Raw genomic sequence first — 17,587 nt, 5'->3', positions numbered from 1 at the left:
TCTGCATCTGGTCTAGCCGGAAAAACATAGAACCGAGCTAGAGCGCCAACTGTCTAGCCTCCGCCTGGCTGACCTCCATCTCTAGGACGGCCCCTACCCACCTGTCCTCCACCTCTGGGTGGTCGGACTACTGGTGGAGCAACTGGTCCGGTAAGAATAAGCTGCTGACCCTGCTGTACTGGTCTACCCCGAAGCCTGGGGCAAAACCTTCACATGTGACTGGGATCCTCGCACTCGTAACAACTCTTCGGTGCGATGGGCTGCTGACTAAGTGTCTGGCCCTGGGGACGTGAATACCCACTGGGAGGACTCTGAATAGCTGGTGGGAGGTAAGAACTCTCTGGGATAGCACTGAGATAAGGTCGCGCTGAAGCACCTTGAGGAGGTGGTGGTGCTGGATATGGGGGTCTGCTGGACTACCCCCTCACGAACTGACCTCTACCCCCGGACGGAGCACCTTTGAACTCTCCAGAGTACCTGAACCGCTTATCTCTCATAATCTTCTCTCAGCTCTACTGACGTACACCCTCAATCCTCCGGGCTATCTCCACAACTCGCTCATAAGAAGTACCCATCTCAACCTCTCGAGCCATAGTGGCCTGAATACCAGTATGTAAACCGGCTACAAACCTTCGCACTCTCTCCGCCTCAGTAGGGAGTATCATTAGTGCATGGTGAGATAATTTAGAAAACCTCATCTCATAATCAGTCACTGACGTCTGACCCTGCTGGAGCTGCTCAAACTGAAACCGCAACTCTTCCCTCTGGGAGGGTGGAATATACCTGTCCAATAAGATACGGGTGAATCTGTCCCAAGTCATGGGAGGAGAATCTGCTGTTCTGCCAAGAGCATAAGACTGCCACCATCTACGGGCTCTACCCTCTAGCTGAAAAGTAGCGAAATCAACCCCATGGGATTCCAATATCCTCATGTTGTACAGTCTATCCTTGCAACGATCAATAAAATCCTGTGGATCCTCATGTCGCTCACCCCCGAAGACAGGAGGATGTAGTCTAGTCCATCTGTCCAATAGTTTCTGAGGATTGGCGGCTACAGCTGGCCTGGGCTCAGGTGTAGCTGCTGCCATTGGCTGGGCTCCACCCACGGGTAGTGCACCCTAGGTCTGATATACAGCAGTTGCCTGTCCATAGCCTGCGCGGTAGGGGTCTGTGCTCCCCCGCCCGCCTGAGATGTGGCTGGGTCTGCCGGAAATAAACCGGCTTGAGTCATATTGTCCATGAATCGCAGCATACGACCCATGACATCCTGAAATCCCAATGCAAATGTGAAGTCCACCGGAGCTGGCTCTGCCACAGGCTCCTCAATCATGGGATTCTTTGCTGGATCCACTAGCGGCATAACCGAAATAGTCCTGGGATGTCCTCGCCCTCTACCACGGGCTGGAGCCCTTCCTCAGCCTCTGCCTCGGCCTCTAGCAACTAGGGGAGTAGCTCTTCCCTGGTCTGGAACTTCATTCGAGCGCGTTCTCACCATCTGTGAGAAAATAAGAGAAGGATTTTTAGTGCTACTTTAATTGCACGATCAAATGTGAAGAAAGTTAATTTCCTAACACCCTATAGCCTCTCGAAGATAAGTACAGACGTCTCCGTATCGATCCCCAAGACTCTATTAGGTCTGCTCATAACTTGTGAGACCTACGTGAACCTAGTGCTCTGATACCATGTTGTCACGACCCAATTTCAGCTGTAGGTCGTGATGGCGCCCAACACTATAGCTAGGCAAGCCAACAAATAAATTAAGCATACATTGATAAAGTTTAAAACCAAGAAAAATATAAACCCAAACTCTACCAATGTGTGTGCCAAGACCTGGTGTCACAAGTGAATGAGCATCTAGTAGATTATACAAAACACCAAATACTGTCTGAAATGAAATAGACAGAATGTAAATATAAGAAGAGACACTGGTAGCTGCAGAACGGCTCAGAAAGGCAACTCACCACTATGCCTCGGGATGATGTGGGTAGGTGATGATAGGTCCTCCACTAGTACCTGTCTCAGATCCTGCACAAAAAGTGCAGCAAGTGTAGTATGAGTACGTAAACAATGTGTACGCAGTAAGTATTAAGCCTAATCTCGAAGTGATAGAGACGAGATGGCCGACTTTGACACTCACTATAGGTCAATAATAACTGAAATAAAACTAGGATATTTAAATCAGCATGATTTATAGAATTTACAATAATTTATTTAATCAGCAGAAATAATCAAATTCCTTCAAATGTAACAATTCTCAATATATTAATTAAATTCCTTCAATTCAAATAATTTTTAATTTATCAATTAAATCTCATTTACAGGAGTAACAATTAATTCCTTAACAAGCAAGAATAATAATTCATTAAATTTCAAAGATTTACCAATTTATTAATTAGCTTCACAAGCTGAAATAAATTATTAAAGTATCGTGTAATTATTATTATTAAGCACGATTTCTGTCGAGGACGTACGGCCCGATCCAGAGTGTCGTGTACACTGCCGAGGGATGTGCGGCGCGATCCATAGATGCATCTATCCTACCGAGGTGTTCGGCCCGCTCTACAAGAAAGGAGGATATTTTCTTATGTGCCTCCGGAAAGAGAGTATATTTATTATAAGATAAATTCAGGAGGAGAATAATTTCTTTTAACAATTAATTGATTTAAACAGAAAATCAAGCCTATGAGATTTTCATCCTTTAATATCTTTATCTAACAATTCACAATATATTCATATATATCAATTAATATTAATTAATCAAAGAATACTATTTACATAAGTAATGCATGCTTTGAGTCCTAAACTGCCCGGACTTTAGCATTAATAGTAGCTACGCATGGACTCTCGTCACCTCGTGCGTATGTAGCCCCCCACAATTAGCAATAATTATTTAATTTTAATCACCTATGAGGTAATTTCCCCCTCACAAGATTAGACAAGAGACTTACCTCGTCTTGCTCCAATTTAATCCACTATAAGGCCTTTTCCACGATTATCCAACTCTGTCTGGCTCGAATCTAGCCAAAATAATTCGATACAATCACTAAAAATTATAGGAATCAATTCTATAAGAAAATACTACATTTTTAATAAAAATCCCGAAATTAATTAAAAATTCGTCCCTAAGACCCACGTCTCGGAATCCGGCAAAAGTTACAAAATCCGACAACCCATTCAATTACGAATTCAAGCATACCAGTTTCACTCAAATCCGACTCTGAATCGATACCGAAATCTCAAAAATTCGTTTCTATGAGATTTCTAAAAATTTCCCAAATTTAAATCTCAAAACACTAATTATGGTGAAAACAATGATATACTTGTATATGTAGACAAAATCCGAGTTAGAATCACTTACCCCAATGTTTTTCCCTTGAAAATCTGTCAAAAGTCGCCTCTGCTCAAGCTCAAGTTCGTCAAAAAAGGCAAATGGGACGAATGTCCTCTGTTTTTATAACTTACAGCTCTGTCCAGTTCGATCAAGGAGCTCGATCAGGGGAGCTCGATCTCGGGAGCTCGATCTTGGGAGCTCGATCTTGGGAACTCGATCAAGGAGCTCGATCTTGGGAGCTCGATTTTTGGGAGCTCGATCATGGGAGCTCGATCTTGGGAGCTCAATCTTGGGAGCTAGTCATGGCCTCGATCAGGCCTCGAGCCTGGGACATGGTCATGGCCTCGATCAAGTTCGATCTTGGGTCTTGATCCTGGCCCTCGAGCCTTGCCTTCGATCATGGCCCTCGAGCCTTGCCTTCGATCATGGCCCTCGAGCTGAACCTTCGATCGTGGGCTCGATATCTGGGGCTCGATCACAGCCCAAAATATACAATAGAAGGGAAAATTGCAGCAGCTTTTTAAGTCCAACTTTTGATCCGTTAACCATCCGAAACTCACCCGAGGCCCTCGGGACCTCAACCAAATATACCAACAAGTCCTAAAATATCATACGAACTTAGTCGAACCTCTAAATCACATCAAACAATGCTAAAACCATGAATCATACCCCAATTCAAACTTAATGAAACTAAGAGTTTTCAACTTCTACATTCGATGTCGGAACCTATCAAATCAACTCCGATTGACCTTAAATTTTACACATAAGTCATAAATGACATAACGGAGCTATAAAAATTTTTGGAACTGGATTCCGACTCCGGTATCAAAAAGTTAACTCATCGGTCAAACTTCCAAACTTAAATTCTTGTTTTTAACCATTTCAAGCCTAATTTAACTACGGACTTCCAAGTAAAATTTCGAACACGCTCCTAAGTCTAAAATCACCATACGGAGCTGTTGGAATCATCAAAATTCTATTCCGGGGTCGTTTTCTAAAAATATTGACCGAAATCAAACTTAGCACTTTAAGGCCAACTTAAGAAACCAAGTATTCCGGTTTCACCCCAAACACTTCCAAATCCCGAACCAACTATCCCCGCAAGTCATAAATCATTACAAGTACATACTAGAAGTTTTATTTTTAGGGCACGGGGTTCTAACAGTTAAAATGATCGGTTGGGTCATTACAGTCGTGTACACTGCCGAGGGACGTGCGACATGATCCATAGATGCATCTATCTTGCCGAGGAGTTCGGCCCCCTCCACAAGAAAGGAGGACATTTTCTTATGTACCTCCGGAAAGAGAGTATATTCATTGCAAGATAAATTCGGGAGGAAGAATAATTTCTCTTAACAATTAATTAATTTAAATAGAAATTCAAACATATGGGATTTCCATCCTTTAATACTTTATCTAACAATTCACAACATATATATAAATATATCAAATAATTTAATTAAGTAAAGACTACCATTTACACAAGTAATTCATGCTTTTGAGTCCTAAACTACCTCAACTTTAGCATTAATAGTAGCTACGCACGGACTCTCGTCACCTCGTGCGTACGTAACCCCCCCTAATCAGCAACAAATTTAATTTTTAATTACCTATGAGAAAATTTTTCCCTCACAAGATTAGACAAGAGACTTACCTCGTCTCAAAGTCCACTTTCGGATTATCGCATCACGTAAAATTCTCGATTCGATGCCGAAAAATCCGAAACTATCCAAAAGTTATATAAAATAATTAATATATGTTCAATAATTCAAAATTCATCTATTAAATAAATTACCCTATCCAAAATGGTAAATTTTTTAAAATTCACCCCGGGCCCACGTGCTCGGATTCCGGAAATTTTCGTATGGAAACGTTACCCATAATCTTAGGAACATAAATATATGATTTTTACTAAGTTCCATAACAAATTTCGTGGTTAAATCTCATTTTTGTCAAACACCTAGGTTTTCACCTAAATCCATATTTTTCACTAATTTATATGTTATAATCTACCAATAATCTATGTATGTAACTCATGTTATGTAGGAATTACTTACCTCTAAGTGCTAGGTGAAAACCCTCTTCCAAATGCTCTAAGAATCACCCAAGAGATGAAAGAAAAGTGAGATAAATGGCCTAAGTCGCGCATTAAATGAGCTGGGCACAGGCCTCTGATGTCGCATTTGCGACACCAGGTTCGCAAATGCGACACAACTCTCTCAAATGCGAAGCTTGGCCTTCAGCTGTTGGGGTCGCAAATGCGACCAAAGAGTCGCAAATGCGAACTCTGCTGGGATCGTAAATGCATCAAATGTATCGCAAATGCGAACACTGCCTAGGTCGGGCTTCTTCGCAATTGCGAATCCCTTCTCGCAAATGCGAGGTTCGCATTTGCGAACAATTTCTCGCATTTGCGAGACCTGCAACTGCTGCCAAGAAACACCAGAAAACTGATATATTTTCATTCCTTCAGAATGTACGAAACTCACCCGAGCCCTCGGGGCTCCACACCAACTATCCATACAAGTCTAATAACCTCATACAAACTCGCTTAAGCGATCAAAATCCGGAAATAACATCAAAAACCAAGAATTGGACGCCAACACGCATGAATTGACTTATGAATTCAAAAACTTCTAAAAAGACTTCTGCTCGTCCGATTCCTATCAAATCAACTCGGAATAATATCAAATTTTGCGTGCAAGTCTTAAATGACCTTACGGAACTATTCCCGATCTCAGAATTCCATTCGGACCTCGATATCACCAAAACCTACTCCAAACCAAATTTAAAGAACTTCAAAAACCTTCAAGAACTAACTTTCACTATTAGGCGCCGAAACGCTCCCGGGTCTCCCAAAACCCGATCCAAATATACATCCAAGTCCAAAATCATCATGCGAACCTATTGGAACCGTCAAATCCCGATTCCGGGGTCGTTTTCTCAAAATACTGACCGAAGTCAAACTTATCCATTTAAAGCTAATTTAAGGAACCAAGTGTTCCGATTTCAACTCACACACTTCCATATCCCGAACCAACCATCCCCGCAAGTCATAAATCATTAAAAATACATACGAGAAGTTTTATTTAGGGAAACGGGGTTCTAACAGTCAAAACGACTGGTTGGGTCGTTACAGACCACCTGATCGAACTTCCCTACGTATACTACCTTCGGGCTCAACGCCCAAATTTGTATTTTGGGCGACATGTGAACTGACATCGACGGGATTAGCAATTGGTGCTTCCTCGAGGTCAGCCTGAGGCACCTCGATTCCTGGGGCTGCTATGTTGTCATTTTTCCCGTGAAATCCAAGGCTGTTGTCACCATGTGTAGGCGCTGCTTGTGAGTTTCACATGTTTATCCTTAAAAATAAAGTTTCTTTACGAGAATAAGTGTAAAGCAGTGTGTGTTATCGGAATCAGTATTAAGCAATCACTATTATCCTAGGCCCCATGGTGGGCGCCAAACTGTTTACCTTTAAAATTGGATAACAATTAAACTTAAAATGAGGTTCTAAGGATATGTGATTTCACTTAATACCAATAGATAAATATGAAGATTAATGATAGAAATGAACTATAAAGTAAAGCGAACCAGTGTTGAAACGGAATTTAACCCTCGAGATAGGATACCCTCAAATTGATTGATACCAAAACATTTAAGAATAAAACAAGCTGATGGACAAGGGAGTATAAGCTAAAGAGAGAGAGTTATATTGGCTTTTTTATGCAAGGACAATGTGTCTTACAAATGGTTAATACTCCCCTTTATATAGTAGAGGAGGTCTACTTATGGTATAACTCTAATTACAGAAGGAAATTCCATGATTAGCTAATTAACTATTTCTGATTTGATCCGTTCCGAGATTTACGCCATGATCCTTGACCAGTCACGGATATCTCGTCTTTCTGTTATTGTGCTATCTTCGATCTTGCTCGATGTCTATCTTGTTTGGCTTCGATCGCTACTAGCCTCGATCTCGACAGGTACCTCGGTTCTGAACTTGGTACCCAGTCCTTGTGATTTAGTCTGTTCCGTTACGAGACCGTCCTTCGATGCAATCTCCCGATCTTGGTCAAAATTACTACGGTTATCCGAGTAGTAGATACCATCAAACAAACTATAACTGATTTAATGAGCCATTCGCAGTTTCACAGTCTGAATTTGTTCATACTTACTGTTACGCGGCGCCTTCCTGAAGTTCCTTGGAAGGGCGACGTAAGGCTAGGCAACCGATGTCAGTACGGTTGCTGTCCGCCAACTGAGGTCCCCTCCGTACGCTAGACTAGATTGTCAGTGCCGTACGGGAAAACCAATGTCATGAGCAATTGAAAGAGAGCAGAAAAGAGAATTGAGAATGAAAGAAAGCTTGATTGCATTGAATGAAAGCTATTACAGAAAACAAGACGGTGTCGGGGGGGAGAGACACCAGTACAGAGAATTGTTTGCTTGCTTGAAAGTTTTGATTGCTTGGTCCCCCTTAATAATGCTTAAAAAAATAAACCAAAGTTACATGACTAGACCTATGAAAGCTGGAAAATCACACTTAAAGAAAATGCAGCAAAACTACTCTATATTTACAATGAAAAGGACTTAGTCTTCTACAAAGCAGCAGCAAGTCCGTTGGCAGCAACTTTGTCTTTAGCATCAGGGTCTGCGCGCGCGGCATTGTCTGCGCGCGCGGCGCTGTCGGCTTTTGCCTGTGGCTGGGCGCTGGCGATGGCTATCGGTGGGGCGACAGAGGCACATGCGCGCTTGTCACTTGGAGCTGCCGAGACCACGGGGCCGACCGTGGCGACGGGCGTTGGGAGGCTGGCCAGGACGCCACGGGGCGCGTCCAAGGGATCATGGGGCATGGCTGGAAAGCCGCCCATGACATTCTCCCCCACCTGAGTTGGCGACGTCCTCGGCGCCTTCCTTGCAAGGTAATCATCAATCAGGCTCTTGTAGGCTTTGAGGTTTGTTCCCCTCTCCCAAGTATTCTCCTCTGCATCACATCCCTGCCATTTCACCAAGAACTCCTGGTGATCTTTTCTTGAGGCGTGAATCACTCGATCATCAAGAATAGCTTCAGCACGCCTTTTTCCGGTTGAATTGGGGCCTCGAATACTTGGTATTGTGAGTTGGCTTCGTGAAGGATCCTCCACATCTTCCCGAAAAGGTTTCAGGAGACTGACATGGAAAACAGGATGGATTTTCCACCAAGCTGGGGTATCCACCCGGTATGCAACTTTCCCAATGCGCCTTTCAATGGACAAGGGTCCAATATATTTTTGCAATAGGCGAGGGTCATGGACCCCTGCAAACAAGTACCGCTTTGGGATTTTGACCATCACTTTGTCTCCCACCTGGTATTCCACAAAGCGGCGATTCTGATCAGCATGCCTCTTCATCCGCTTTTGGGCTTTGACAAGATAGCTCCGCACTATCTCCAAATTTTGCTTCCATTCTTTTGAGAAGCTGGCAGCCCGAGGAGATTTTGACATGTTTGGTGCGTTCACTGTGTGTGGGAGTAGCGGTTGCTGTCCGGTAACAATTTCAAAAGCGCTTTTGTTGGTACTTGAGCTCTTTTGTGAATTGAAACACAGTTGAGCAGCATCCAGAAGCTTCACCCAATTCTTCTGCGATCCGGTCACAAAGTGCCGGAGATATTCCTCTAGCATGCCATTGAATCGCTCCGTCTGGCCATCAGATTGTGGATGAAAACTTGAGCTATGACTCAATTTTGACCCGAGGCACTTAAAGAGTTGGGTCCAAAAATTGCTAGTGAAGCGTGAGTCGCGATCACTAACAATGTCTTTAGGTAAGCCCCAATACTTGACGACATGAGAGAAGAATAGTCGAGCTGTATCTTCTGCTGATATATATTGTGGGGCTGCTATAAAGGTAGCATACTTGGAAAACCGATCCACCACAACCAAGATAGTTGTGAGATCTCCGACCTTGGGCAATCCGGTGATGAAGTCCAGGGAAACGCTTTCCCAAGGTCTTTTTGGTACAGCTAGTGGTTCCAAGAGCCCTGCCTGCGTCAAGCGGTCTGACTTATCTTTTTGGCATACTAGACAAGTCTTCACATACTGAGCGACGTCATCGACCATTTGAGGCCAATAATATGCACGGCGAAGCAATGCCATGGTGCGTTCCTCGCCGGGATGACCGGCCCACAAAGTATCGTGGCATTCTGCAAGAAGAGTCCGTCGCAGATCTCCTCCTTTAGGAACATAAAGTCGGTTCCCTTTCACCTTCAGGAACCCATCTTCGGTGTAGAACTGGCGAGTCTTGCCCTGTCCTACCAAATCAACCAAATACTGTGCAGCAGGATCCTTGATGAGTAGATCCTGTATCTGGTCTTTTATGGTGGTGGTTACTTCGCTTCCCTTTAGGGCGGCGAGAACACACATCGATGCTAGATCAGCTCTCCGACTGAGTGCATCAGCAACATGATTGGTCTTTCCACTTCGGTACTCCAGGTTGAAGTGAAATTCCGCTAGGAGTTCCTGCCACCTAGCCTGTCGTCCATTCAGCTTTGGCTGGGTCATGAAATGGCTAACGGCTGTATTGTCTGTCTTGACCACGAATGGGGCTCCCAGTAGATAATGCCTCCAAAGGCGTAAGCAATGAACGACAGCCAATAATTCTTTCTCATGGGCGGCATAGCGTCGCTCTGCATCCTTCAGTTTCCGGCTCTCGTACGCTACGGGATGCCCTTCTTGTAGCAATACTCCACCAAGTGCATAGTCGGAGGCATCCGTTTGCACTTCGAATGGCTTGGCCAAGTCAGGGAGGGCCAAGACTGGGCTACTGGACATAGCCATCTTCAATGCGTCGAAGGCCTTTGCCCGCTTGGGGCCCCAATCCCACGGGGTGGCCTTCTTGAGAAGTTCTGTCAGCGGCACTGCAATGAGGGAGTAACTTTTCACAAACCGCCGATAGAAGTTGCATAGGCCAAGGAACGACCTCAAGGCATGTATATCCTTAGGAGGCGGCCATTCTGTAATGGCCTGAATCTTCTGCTGGTCCATCTTGATCCTCCCTTCCTCGATGACATGTCCGAGGAAGTCAATTTGTTTCTGAGCAAAGGAGCACTTGGATAGCTTCGCATATAGTTCGTGCTCCCGCAATCGGGCTAGGACCTTCCGCAAATGCTCCAGGTGTTCTTCTAGTGTCTGGCTATATACCACAATGTCATCCAAATAAACCACGACGAATTCGTCAATGTATTCTCGGAAGACTTGGTTCATCAAGGTGCAAAATGTGGCTGGCGCGTTAGTCAAGCCAAAGGGCATAACCAGGAAGTCGTACGACCCATATCTTGTCACACAGGTCGTCTTGTGCTCATCACCATCGGCAATCCGAACTTGCCAATAACCTGTCCTCAGGTCTATTTTGGTGAATACCGTCGCACCACCCAGTCTATCAAACAAGTCTGCCATTAGCGGAATAGGGTACTTGTTTTTCACGGTGATTTTGTTTAGAGCCCGGTAATCCACGCAGAGTCGCAAACTACCATCATGTTTCTTTTGGAATAGCACAGGGGACCCGTATGGGGACTTAGAGGGCACAATGATCCCTGTGTCTAGCATTTCCGTCAATTGTCTCCGAAGCTCGGCGAGTTCGGGTTGTGACATTCTGTATGGCGCCCGGGCAGGTGGCTTCGCACCCGGCACCAACTCAATCTCATGGTCCACAGTTCGCCTAGGCGGAAGACGCTTTGGCATGTCTTGTGGCATGATGTCTTCAAATTCCAGAAGTAACTCCTTCACGGGTGCAGGAATGGGACCCGAGGAGCGTTCTATATCTTCCATGCAGAGGGTAGCCAGGAACGTGGGTTCATGTCTTTTTACCCCCTTCTTCAACTGCAAGGCCGAGATGTTCTCGGCTGCCATCTTCATGGGAATGCACGGAATAATGCAGGGCTTGGCCCCATTTGCCCCCATCATCAGCAGCATGTCTGCATACGGTGCGGGCATGGTATTGGTCTGTCTCAGGAATTCCAACCCCACGATTAACTCAAAGTCATCTATGATCACTACGCGCAGGTTGAACTTTCCTTCATAAGGGCCAAGCTTCACTGGTACTTCTTTGGCTATTCCACCCACTGGTTGAGGTGGTGAGTTGATAGCCTTCACACGACCTTTGCCCTTTCCTACGACTAGTCCAAGACGCTCCACCTGAGTCGAGGCTAAGTAGTTGTGGGTGGCACCTGTGTCTATCATTGCCCGAATGGGCTTGCCATTTACCTTCATGTCAACGAACATTAGGGTCCTCTCTTGATGAGGAGGAGTCCTCAAATTCGCCTTCTTATTTCCTTTCCTGGCAATTGGACAGGGGTCCTTCTTCTTGCGGATACCGGCACTGGTACCCGCTAAGGGCTCAGAAATGGAGCCAACAATTGCATTGAATGCACCTACTGGCTCGGTCTGGTCCGCATCATCGGCGTCGTCATCCGTCCCATCCTCAAAAGCTTGATGGGCATTCATCTGTGCATGTGGACATTCATTATTCCAATGTGGTCCGCCGCAATGGCGACATCCTGAGGGGGGCTTCCTCCCCCGATCATTGTTGTTAGATGCAGCACTAGTACTGCCGGAAGAGGGAGTCTTGGATTTGGGTGCACTCCGGTCTCCTCCACTTCTGCTAGGGCCACTAGTGTTTGGTTGGCCCCCTTTGTATCCTCCTCGGACAGGCTGTTGAGGCCTATCCTTCCGGGCTTCCACTTGGTAATCCCCAAGGCACTCTGCTGCTTGGATTGCCTTAGGCAACGTGTCTACCCTTTGTCTCTGCAACTCCATCCGGGCATAAGGTTTCAACCCTTCCAGGAAGGTGAAGAGTTTGTCTTTGTCCCCCATGTCCCGGATGTTCAGCATGAGCGCGGAGAATTCCCGCACGTAATCTCGCACTGATTTGGTCTGGCGGAGCTCCCGCAACTTTCTCCTGGCATTGTACTCAACATTTTCGGGGAAGAACTGTAGGCGTATGGCTGCCTTCAGTTCCGCCCATGTGTCGAGGGCATCTTCACCTGCCTTGATGGCTTCGTACTTCACCCGCCACCAGAGTTTGGCATCACCCTGAAGATACATGGCAGCAGTTGCTACCTTCTTAGCTTCTTCCAGGCTTCCCACGGCATCGAAGTATTGCTCGATGTCGAAAATGAAATTTTCCACTTCTTTGGCATTCCGAGCTCCACTGTATGGCTTTGGCTCAGGAATTTTCAGCTTTTGTGCCATGGGGGCGAGGTTCACACCACCCCCAAATTGGTTTCCGCCTCCTCGAAGTAGGCCTTGTAAGGCAGCATTGACAACATTGAGCTGGCCTGTCAAGTTGTCTATGGTTTGTTGCATGGCAGTCACCCTGTCTGCCTCTTGTTCCCTGTTGGCTAAATCCTCGGCACGCTCCTGCTGGAGGACCTCAAATTTACCAAAAATTTCAGCTGCCTCTGTGGCTGCTGTTTGCCGGTCTCCTTCAGAGTCGCGGCTGATGTTTTCTATGTCAACTTCGGCCTGGATGAGTCTGCGGTCCAGGTCGTCCAACCTTTGCACTAGGCTGGTTTTTAGATCGGGCACCATTTCCACGATGGGCCGTAATGCGTCAACTGTTCCCTCAAGGGTCGCGATGCGATCCCCATAATTCACCATGGTCAGAAATGGTGGTAATTGCAATGTGATCCCTCGTCCGATGTCGAGCCTAGGCTCTGATACCAACTGTTACGCGGCGCCTTCCTGAAGTTCCTTGGAAGGGCGACGTAAGGCTAGGCAACCGATGTCAGTACGGTTGCTGTCCGCCAACTGAGGTCCCCTCCGTACGCTAGACTAGATTGTCAGTGCCGTACGGGAAAACCAATGTCATGAGCAATTGAAAGAGAGCAGAAAAGAGAATTGAGAATGAAAGAAAGCTTGATTGCATTGAATGAAAGCTATTACAGAAAACAAGACGGTGTCGGGGGGAGAGACACCAGTACAGAGAATTGTTTGCTTGCTTGAAAGTTTTGATTGCTTGGTCCCCCTTAATAATGCTTAAAAAAATAAACCAAAGTTACATGACTAGACCTATGAAAGCTGGAAAATCACACTTAAAGAAAATGCAGCAAAACTACTCTATATTTACAATGAAAAGGACTTAGTCTTCTACAAAGCAGCAGCAAGTCCGTTGGCAGCAACTTTGTCTTTAGCATCAGGGTCTGCGCGCGCGGCATTGTCTGCGCGCGCGGCGCTGTCGGCTTTTGCCTGTGGCTGGGCGCTGGCGATGGCTATCGGTGGGGCGACAGAGGCACATGCGCGCTTGTCACTTGGAGCTGCCGAGACCACGGGGCCGACCGTGGCGACGGGCGTTGGGAGGCTGGCCAGGACGCCACGGGGCGCGTCCAAGGGATCATGGGGCATGGCTGGAAAGCCGCCCATGACAATACGCGTGATAATTTTGAAGCAATCAATTTTGTCCGAAGTTAAGCTTAGTAGTTCCAAATTTTCGATATTAAGAGGAAGAGATGGATGGACATTTTTATCTGAAGTTTGCCTACACTGGCTGTCAATTAAATTTTTTGAAGAAAAAAAACTGGTGATATATTAAATAGGAGCGTCCAGATAGGCAACACATGAGATTTTACCCAATAAAGATTTGCTTTTGACCCGAAAAATTGAAGATTCCCGATTTCACTAGGTTTTATCAATGTATACCCTTTGTGTATATTTCAAATTTTACACTTTCTTAAAAAGAAAATTGGCTGAGTTTGTGCACACGAGTGAACTAGAATTTCATAATAAATATGGACCAAGTGAAAGAAACAATTTGATGACGACATCTTTGAGTTATTTGAATTATATGAAATTATTTTTGAAATTCTATTTAATAGTAAAAAAAGAAAAGAGATCGCTATACAATGAGAAATTGCTAGAAAGTATACCTCCTTAATTAACCTTGAATTTCATTAAAATATTACCTACGTTTTGCTGAGCAAAGTTACCCCATACAACTATTGATGGAGGCAGCCAGTGTATACTTGAGATGTGCATAAGATTTATAACTCGAACACCACCATTAAAAAGAAAAAGATCAAATCCAATAGAAATATATATAAATTTTATTGAGTAAATTAAAATCTTTTATTAAGATTTGATTTTAAGCACAAATTTCATTAATACGAAATGAAAGGAAAGGGCAATAGAAAGAAATAGGATTAGACAACACGCATAAATGCATAGGTTGGATTTAATTTATATTTATATTTTTTCTTTTCTATTGGAGGAAGAACCCCATTTCTTTTTTGGAAGAATTTTCTTTTATTATCAAAAACATGAAGTAGTTACAGGCCATAAAATAATCTATTATAGTTTAACCAAGATTGGACATATGGCCCTAATCTTAGTGATTCACACAAATATATGAACACAAGAGTCTAACCCAGCATTAATCTCTCAATCCATCTATTTCCATACACAAACTTTTAGGGGTAGCATTCTTTCCCTTTGCATTTGCAACTGTGCAAACTTGTTCATTGTTTCATGTCATTGCATGTCCGTGCAGTGGCGGACCCAGGATTTTGTACAAGCGGGTTCAATCTTAAAAGTATATAAATTTAGTCGTAAAATAGTAGTTGTCAAGTGGGTTCAAATAAAATATTTATGCAAAATTTAAACATTTTTAATCCTAATTTATACATATACACAGTATTATTTTTTGTGAAGCGGGTTCAGTTGAACCCGCTAGCCACCACTTGGGTCCGCCACTGTGTCTGTGGATACCCTGCCATTCAAGTGTAACGATCCGACCGGTCGTTTTGAGCTCTAGCGCGTTGATCAGCAGTTTGAGGCCTTGAGTAGTTTCACTTCAGGTATTATGACTTGTACGTGCGGTTGGGGTTGAATTTCGGGAAGTTCAGAGTTGATTCGGATGGACAATTCTAATTTCGGAAGCTTTAAGTTGGAATAATTAACTAAGGTTTGACTTTTAAGTAAACGACTTCGGAATAGGTATTTGAAGGTTCTAATAGGTTCGTATGATGATTTCGGACTTGGGCGTATGTTTGGGTTGAGTATCGGGTCGCCCTGGAGTATTTCCATACACAAATGGCCCTAATCTTAGTGATTCACACAAATATATGAACACAAGAGTCTAACCCAGCATTAATCTCTCAATCCATCTATTTCCATACACAAACTTTTAGGGGTAGCATTCTTTCCCTTTGCATTTGCAACTGTGCAAACTTGTTCATTGTTTCATGTCATTGCATGTCCGTGCAGTGGCGGACCCAGGATTTTGTACAAGCGGGTTCAATCTTAAAAGTATATAAATTTAGTCGTAAAATAGTAGTTGTCAAGTGGGTTCAAATAAAATATTTATGCAAAATTTAAACATTTTTAATCCTAATTTATACATATACACAGTATTATTTTTTTGTGAAGCGGGTTCAGTTGAACCCGCTAGCCACCACTTGGGTCCGCCACTGTGTCTGTGGATACCCTGCCATTCAAGTGTAACGATCCGACCGGTCGTTTTGAGCTCTAGCGCGTTGATCAGCAGTTTGAGGCCTTGAGTAGTTTCACTTCAGGTATTATGACTTGTACGTGCGGTTGGGGTTGAATTTCGGGAAGTTCAGAGTTGATTCGGATGGACAATTCTAATTTCGGAAGCTTTAAGTTGGAATAATTAACTAAGGTTTGACTTTTAAGTAAACGACTTCGGAATAGGTATTTGAAGGTTCTAATAGGTTCGTATGATGATTTCGGACTTGGGCGTATGTTTGGGTTGAGTATCGGGTCGCCCTGGAGTATTTCGGTGCTTATTGTGGAATGTTGGCATTTTGAAAGTTTAAGAATTTTTTATGTTTGGTTTGAAGTGGACTTTGGTGTTATCGATGTCCGTTTGGGATTTCGAGCATTGAAATAGGTTCGTATCGTGATTTATGACTTGTACGCAAAGTTTAGCGTCATTCCGGAATGTTTTGATATGATTCGGACGCGTTCGTCGATGTTTGGAAGTTTGAAAGTTGAAAGAAGGAAGTTGATCGTCGATTCATGATTTTGATGTTGTTCGTGGTATTTCGAGCCTTTGGATAAGTTTGGGTAAGGTATTGGGACTTGTTGGTGTGGTCGGGCGGGGCCCCGAGTGAGTTTCGGGATGGTTTCAGATCAATTCTCCTTGGGTTGCCACTGTTGGTTTCTGGTGTGATTGGTATGAATCAGGATCGCGGAAGTAAGGATGCGATCGCGAAGGGTTAGCTGGGCTGGTGGAGGTTTTGTTCAACCTGATCGCGTAAGAGGAAAAGCGTCCGCGTAGCTGGAGCAGGTGTTTCTTCGCGTGAGATGAGTCGCGAACGCAGAGAGTTGAGGAGGCAGGCCTGTTTGGGGGAGTTGTGTTACGCGATCGCGGAAGGGCTCACGCGATCGCGTAGGGTATTTTCTGAGGCTAGGGATTTTTGCCTTCGCGTTCACTTTGTTTGACACGTGTTCGCATAGGCTTTCCTGGTTGAGCTTCGCGATCGCGAAAGCTTTATCACGTTTGCGTAAGGGAATTTATGGGTAAGGTCTGTTTGGCCTCCGCGATCACGAGGTCATTTCGGCGATCGCGTAGAAGGGAGGCCTGGGCAAAATATAAGTTACCAAAAACGGGATTTGCTCATTTCATCTCATCCTTCTCTCTTGGAGCCGACTTTGGGGCGATTTTGGAGAGCTATTTCATCCATCTCTTGGGGATAAGTGTTTCTAAGCAACGTTTGGTTATATTTCATGAACATGGAATTTTAACATAAAAATTTGTGAAAATTTTGGGATTTTTAAGAAAGACCTAGAATTGGTATTTTTGGAATTTGACCACGAAATTGGATATGAAATTGGGAATAAATCATATATTTGAGTTCGTAATGTTATGGGTAAAGTTTATCTTTAAAATTTTTCAAAATCCGGACACGCGGGCCCCGGGGTTGACTTTATTGACTTTTTGAGCGGAGTTGATAATTTCTATAAATTGATTAATTATAAGCATTGGAGTATATTTTGATTGAATTGCAAAATGTTTGACTAGTTTCGGATCTTTTGGCTTTGAATTGAAGAGTTAGAGAGTGGAGGTCGAGAATTATGGTAGAAGGTCAGGTAGTCGAGCACCTTCTTCGTACAAGCAGTTCTAGCGCACTATTTAGTGCTAGTCTTGTATTTCTTGTTCTCAGATTTCTGTTACTACCTGTTGATTCTTGCACGTTGATTTTCTGATTGCCTTGCTGGTATTGCTACTTCTTGTTATTTCTTGCTTTTATCTTTTCCG

This window comes from Nicotiana tomentosiformis, chromosome 11 (genome assembly GCF_000390325.3).
Source record: "Nicotiana tomentosiformis chromosome 11, ASM39032v3, whole genome shotgun sequence".
Lineage (NCBI taxonomy): Eukaryota > Viridiplantae > Streptophyta > Magnoliopsida > Solanales > Solanaceae > Nicotiana > Nicotiana tomentosiformis.
The sequence above is the reverse complement of the archived record's forward strand: the minus strand, read 5'-3'. Positions refer to the sequence as shown.